The following is a 7,741-nucleotide window of genomic DNA, read 5'->3' on the forward strand; positions in this document are numbered from 1 at the left end:
CACAAAAAGCTCCGCCGCAGCAGTGGGTTGTTTTTTTTCTCTCCTGCTCAAACACCCCTGAAAAAACAAGTCCCTTAAACTCAAAGCCTACTTTCTCAAAACCCTTTTATGGTTTCAGTTTAATTGAGCACTAATGAAAGCACTCGTGTTTAAGCGTCCGGCATGTTGGAGGGACCTCGAGTCGCCATGACAACTGCAAAGCCACGTCCGCACGGAGGAGATGAGCCGGCGGATCGGACAGATGCTGAAACGCGTGCGGTGATGAAAGATACGTGTCCAAGCTGCAACACTTCCTGTTATCTGCTCAATCTGATTTCCTCTCGGGGTTTGATCACGTCTCGTATGCTGTAGGTGTTTGTTAGGCGATGCTCAGCTAAATAGGTTCTTCTTTACGGATCTTTCACGCAGGATCGTTCGGAAGCAGATTGAAATCCAGAGCGGGAACTCCAGTAGCTTCCCACAGCAACAAGTGACCTGATAAAACTTGGGGACTTTACACACGTCAGAAACAGGGGACCAGGAAGTGCAGCACGGAACCGAACCCGAGACTTCCTGTAGGAGGCGGTCTGAGTCTGGTTGCACTGGATGTCACTGCACCGGATGACAGTGATGACATTAGTGATTAATTTCCACACACACACACACACACACATAGGAGGAGTGGGAGGAGAAGGTTGTGGAACACAGGAGAGCTGAGGAGAAGAAAACCTAGCATGTAATAGCACAGAGATGATGGATGTGGTGGATTTGTACCAGTGCGTGTGACCTGAGAGCGCAGCGTGAGCATGAAGGCCACTTTCACACGTGTACATTAGTGTTTAGTCCATTTTAATCAAACCCTGGTGATGCTTTCTGTCAGGTGCAGCTTGTAGGTGCAGGTGAAAATACGGCAGTCAGATAAAAAATCGCTAATGCGGGTCGACTGCAGTGAGAACGCGACTGGATCCTGACCTCAAATACAGGAAGTGAAGAAAACTGGGCGTGTTTTTGGTTTCTGTGGATCTGAACTGACCGAGAGAAAGAGAAATACATGACAGCTGCGATACACAAAAACTAGTCGTTTATTTGATCTTCTCTTTAATCCAATCTTCTCCACGCTTATGACGCGGTGGAATTACACAACGAATTAAAACGGGAAAAAAAAAGATTTCCAGATGTGCGATAAGAGTCATTTTGCTTCCTCTAGTCGCTATCGTTCTCTCGCTCCTCCGCTTTGACTCTTCCTCTCTCTCTTTCTCTGCGTCTGCTCTGTAATTATTTCCATGGTTACCGTTAGAGACGTGGGCCGAGCTAGTGTACAAATGTGTCTTTCCTCTTTCCTCTCTCCTCTTTGCTGTCGCTTTCTGTCTGAGTCTGACTGCACTCGTTAACATACAATTATTCACCCACGTGTGAGAGAAATAGAGAGAGAGAAAAAGAGAGAGAGAGAAAAAGAGAGAGAGAGAGAGAGAGAGAGGTCCAAAGGACAACTTTTTTTCTTCCTCCCACTCTGGACGAAAACGGTTTCTTTCGCGAAATTCTAGGTAACAGCCGACCATGTACTTTAAAGGAAGATGTGCGTCGTCTAAATGTGCCGACGTTAGTAATTAATGAAACGTATGCAAACGAGGTTGTTAATTGGTGACACCCACGCTCTCGCTCGTGATTAAACATCATTAGTGTGTTTGTGTGAAGTACGAACTCTCTGTGCGTAATGAAAACGCTCGGCGTTTAGCGGAATCGACACACAGACCTCTCTTTCATCTTCATCCTTCGTCTTCATCCTCGCTTCGGATTCACGTCAGTAATTAGGCGAACAGTGCGTTTATTTTAATAGTGTACGAACATCGCGGGTTCAACAATAACGTCGCGTCGCTTGTGCCGCACTTTTTATCCATTTATAGTAACATTTAATATTGTCGAAGGAAACAAACGATCAACTACCCCGATAAACATCTGGAAGCAAACTTGTTCCTTCACCAGACTCTCTTTTCTCTCTTTTAGAAAATACTTTGGCTGCATTTTTGGTTTAAAATGTTTTTTGTCTACAGTGCAGTTTTTAAATGTTCTCTAAAACCTGCTTTTCCACTGAACCACCTGAAAACGTCACATCCTTCAAACTGAAATGTTTATTGACAACAAACCCTTCTGGTCCTGCGTGCGCTTGACTTCTGCGTATTCAGCTACATAGGCAGAGGGGTGAAGGGTGTAAAGCAGGATGACTGGTGTATAATTATTATTATTATTCTGTCTTCTGGGAAATATCTAAATATCTTACATAGCTATTGAAGCACATTACTAAATAAAAAATTAAGATCTTTAAATGAAACCCACTGTTCAAAATTTTACACACCCCTGACTCTGGTATCACGTGTCGTTTCTCGAGCATCAGTGAGCGTTATCGTAATAATAATTGTGTTCGAGTCCCTCAGACGTCCTCGGTAGAGCCGTAAGCACTTTAACGGATCAGAACAAACGACAGACTCGTGAAGAAAGAATCACAAAACATAAACAGTCTACGATCATCCCGTAAAAACCCACAGGATTAAGAACCGAGGGGGTGTAAACTTTTGAACTTCAAGAGTTATTTATAAATTCGGGTATTATTGTGTCTTATAGATTGTACAGCATGTAAACATCTGCTACAGCAAGACTAAATAAAAACATTTTTCAGGTTTTATTATTATTATGACCTCAACTGTAGTTCCTAGCATCTAACATTGATAGAGCACTGGAACACACACACACACACACACACACTGAGGCTTCTCTAAGAATGCTGTTAGATCTTAATGGAAATCATTTGGTACCGAGTCGCCTTTTCAACCGCCTGCGCATCAAACCTACAAGAATTCAATTCCACGTCCAAACTCAATGGCCTCAAGCATGAAATTGGATGAAATTAATATAACACGATGCTATCTGCATTACCGACTTCCATATAATGAGCGCTGAGCTGAGAATATCTGCTACAGTTAAATAAAAAAAAACCTGTGGGAAAAAAAACGAGCCGGTTTGTTAGTCAGGAACATTTTTGGCTTCTGTGCTTTCAGTGTGGAGAAAAATACAGAATACTTAAATTACACAATGGCCAATTAGACCTAATTGTCCAGACCACAGAGCTGATTATGTGAGAGAGTGCTGAACCATTCAGTGGTTCTGAACAAATCTTTTACGTGAACGAATCGTTCTCTTTCATTTCCACGCGCCGGCTCGTGTTTTTCGTTCACATAAAAACTTCCTCCATGTGAGGTACAATACTGAACCAGACTGTTGTAATGATACATCAACTGATGCTAAGCTAAGTCATCAGTGATGTTCCTGATCTCATTGGGTGTTTCGGGTCTTTCGAAACATCAGACACCCTCCTTCAGGTGACCCAACTGAGGTTGATCAAGCCTCAGCTTGTGCTCTAGCAGCATTTATCCACGGATCTGCTCTTTTGATCCAGAGCCACCTCGAAGCCTTCTCTGCAGCCTCTGTGCTATTACAGATAGCCCTTCTTCTTCTCTCACCCGTGATGCCGAGTGCCCTGCAAAGCCTCTGGACCCCACCTCCACAGGTAAGCACCTTGCCTTCCAGCCTTGGTTATGGCAGTCGTTGACTAGGCCTTCATATTTCGCCCTCTTCCGCTCAAAAGCTTCCTTCATTCGATCCTCCCATGGCACAGTGAGCTCCAACATGACCAGGTTCTTTGTTGCCTCAGATACCAAGACAATGTCAGGTCTCAAGGTGGTATTGACGACATGCTGGGGGAACTTAAGTTGTCTACACAAGTCCACTTTCAGCTGCCAATCCTGTGCAGTGTTCAGAAGCCCTGATGTTACCCTGGCAGATCTTTCTGGTTTCTCTCCAGCCCTGATGAAGCTGATGGTTTGCTTGGGGTGCTTTGACTTCCAGCAGTTGTTGACTGTAGCCTGGATGCTCTTTGCAATTGTTTTGAGCACCTGGTCATGCCTCCAGCGATACCGGCCTTCCCCCAAAGCTCTTGGGCAGCAGCTGAAGATATGCTCAAGAGTTCCCTTTCTCTGGCATAAGACACATCCTGGTGTATCGACCAGACCCCAGGTGTACAGGTTGGATGGACTGGACTGGGGAGGACGTCGTAGACTGCCTGCACCAGGAACTTGATGCGGTGTGGCTCTGCCCGCCAAAGGTCAGCCCAGGTGATCTTCCTCTACACAGCTTGTTCCCATCTAGTCCAGGCACCCTGACGTGCCATTCCCACTGCTTTGCCGGACCTTTCCTCCTCCACCGCAGCTCTCCTCTCTCTCATCAGTACTCAGACTCAGTACTGATTGTGTACAGACCCGGAGCGACTCGTGGTTCAGTACCGACTGAAGGATGTGTATGAATGATTTGTTCAGTTCTCACTTGCGCACAAAAAAGTGTTGGCTTGTGTCAAAATTCAATTGTGAGCAAGATTAATGCTAAAATGCAGAAAAAGACACTGTGTAAACTGGATCAAGTGCTATTTTATAAGCTGTTTGAATAGTGAGAAAGGAATTCGATTAAACTCTAATGTATTCATTACCACTTCCTCATTCATGCTTCATTTTTTTAATCATCTGCTGATTTTATGTGATGTCATATTACATTATTTAGCAAAGAAAAGTCAATTTCCTTTTTCAATCTGCCTTCGTTACGGCTGAATTCCCGCAGGTGTAACTGCGAGCATTTGCGTTTGAAGACACAGGGCAGGACGTCGTTTCAGACGCTTTCAACTGCTTTCTCACAAACTGTCTCACCAATGTGAGGACTCGGAGAGCGCGAGCTACACTCAGGTGAATTTCATAATCTGAGCCCAGAAAATCGCCTCTGAGTCCACTTTCTTTATGTAATTACTGATGTAAGTTTCATAAAGTGCTGAAATCTTTCTGGGCTATTTTTAGCTCAGCGTTTCAGAATGTAATTGCCTCAGCAGGCAGGGTGTGTGTCAGACACACACGCGTACACCGGTGCTGGATCTGACTTCATCTGCATCCACGTTTCTAACCTTGACCGACTTCATTGTGTAGCTCGCGGCGACTGGAACGAATTTCTGCCCAAGTGCCAAGATGCCACCGGCTCGCATCTGACCTTTCTTCAGCATTGAGGAGTGCACATCATTACTTCTGACATTTACACACATTAACCCTGCGGGTGTCTGGGATGATGCTCGGACTTTTCAACCGTTCGTCCGACCATTTCAGCGTGTAAAGAGACTACAGATTACATCCCATACGAGGAAGAGCGATTAGTGGATTAAACATCTGGATTGATAGAAAGTCATCCAGTGTTACACCAGGTGTACAGTTTAGTAAAATTAAATACTACTCTTAAACAAACATTCATTCATTCATTCATTTATTCATTTTCTACCGCTTATCCGAACTACCTCGGGTCACGGGGAGCCTGTGCCTATCTCAGGCGTCATCGGGCATCAAGGCAGGATACACCCTGGACGGAGTGCCAACCCATCGCAGGGCACACACACTCTCATTCACTCACCCAATCACACACTACGAACAATTTTCCAGAGATGCCAATCAACCTACCATGCATGTCTTTGGACCGGGGGAGGAAACCGGACTACCCAGAGGAAACCCCCGAGGCACGGGGAGAACATGCAAACTCCACACACACAAGGTGGAGGTGGGAATCGAACCCCCAACCCTGGAGGTGTGAGGCAAACGTGCTAACCACTAAACCATCGTGCCCACTTAAACAAACATCACTATCAAAAATCTAAATATTTCAAATCACAAAAATACAGATTTTATGTCCATATTTATGTAAATTAGTTTTCTAATTAGTAATAATAAAGAGCGATCAAACATTTACACACATATACGTACAGGTGATGGTCAAACTTTTAGCCGGTCATGTTTTATTGAAATAGCCAGGAAACTCCGTAACCAGGAAGAGCGTCCAAAACCGTCCTTCCATCCATCCCTCGATCACCACGACATCTGAACGTGTCAGCGATCCACGATCAGCACGTCAGTGAAATCGGATCTCTAATTAAAACCTCTGTGACGTTTGACCGTTTTAAAGCCATCTATATGACACACACCTGCTCAGACGTGTATAAAAGAAGAACAGCATGCAGTGAAGGTGTCGCCCCAGCGTGTGCTTTTACCCGTTTGAAGCCGCCTGACTTGCGTCCTGCAGGAATTCATCGCTCTGCTAACGAGTCCGAACGGCGTGTGGTGAGACGTCTTAATAACGTTACAGACCGAATACATAAAAGTGGCTCATACGTGTGCAGATCTGACACACATTAACACGTGTGAGTGTGTACGACAGACAGACAGACAGACAGACAGAAAGACAGACGGACAGACAGACAGACAGACAGACAGACAGATACACAGACAGACAGACAGACAGACAGACAGACAGATGGACGGACAGACAGACAGACAGACAGACAGACAGACAGACAGACAGACAGACAGCTGTGTAACGCAGCTCCTTTTCGACCATTTTTAGCGAGATGTGCCGTCACTATGGATACGCAACCTGTAATGAATTACTTTTCTGATGCTGAGATTCAACAATGAAATAATAAATAAATAAAATAAAGTAAGCCATAAAAAGCAGCATGTAAAAAAAACTGGAACACAAGAAAAAAAGACGCACAAAAAACTTCTAGAAGTTTCCTGTTAGCCTGAGTGTGGACATGAAGGCAAATCGAGGGCACACGTGAAGCATGGATTCTACCACCTGGACAAAGCTGCTGCCAGAAAGAGGGGTGAAAAAGCGTGAAGATGAGGGAGCAGACGTGAGGATACACACCATCCAGTACACACACACACACACAGACGTGAGGATACACACCATCCAGTACACACACACACACACAGACACGAGGATACACACCATCCAGTATACACACACACACACACACACACACAGACGTGAGGATACACACCATCCAGTACACACACACAGACACGAGGATACACACCATCCAGTACACACACACAGACGTGAGGATACACACCATCCAGTACACACACACACAGACACGAGGATACACACCATCCAGTACACACACACGAGGATACACACCATCCAGTACACATACACACACACACAGACACGAGGATACACACCATCCATTACACACACACACACGTGAGGATACACACCATCCAGTACACACACACAACACGTGAGGATACACACCATCCAGTACACACACACGAGGATACACACCATCCAGTACACATACACACACACACAGACACGAGGATACACACCATCCATTACACACACACACACGTGAGGATACACACCATCCAGTACACACACACACACACACACATGAGGATACACACCATCCAGTACACACACACACACACGTGAGGATACACACCATCCAGTACACACACACACACACAGACGTGAGGATACACACCATCCAGTACACACACACACACACACGCAGACATGAGGATACACACCATCCAGTACACACACACATGTGAGGATACACACCATCCAGTACACACACACACACACAGACACGAGGATACACACCATCCAGTACACACACACACACAGACGTGAGGATACACACCATCCAGTACACACACACACACACAGACGTGAGGATACACACCATCCAGTACACACACACACACACACACGTGAGGATACACACCATCCAGTACACACACACACACACACACACACACACACACACACAGACACGAGGAGACACACCATCCAGTACACACACACACACACACAGACGTGAGGATACACACCATCC

The 7,741-nt window shown here is 45.4% G+C and overlaps 1 protein-coding gene across 7 annotated transcripts in view; it reads right to left on the bottom strand.

Moving 5' to 3' along the window:
- syngap1b (synaptic Ras GTPase activating protein 1b) overlaps positions 1-7,741 on the bottom strand; it is an 88,775-nt gene that overhangs the window by 44,948 nt on the left and 36,086 nt on the right. The window lies entirely within an intron of this gene.

The sequence above is a fragment of the Tachysurus vachellii genome, chromosome 25, assembly GCF_030014155.1.
Source record: "Tachysurus vachellii isolate PV-2020 chromosome 25, HZAU_Pvac_v1, whole genome shotgun sequence".
NCBI classification, from domain to species: Eukaryota; Metazoa; Chordata; class Actinopteri; order Siluriformes; family Bagridae; genus Tachysurus; species Tachysurus vachellii.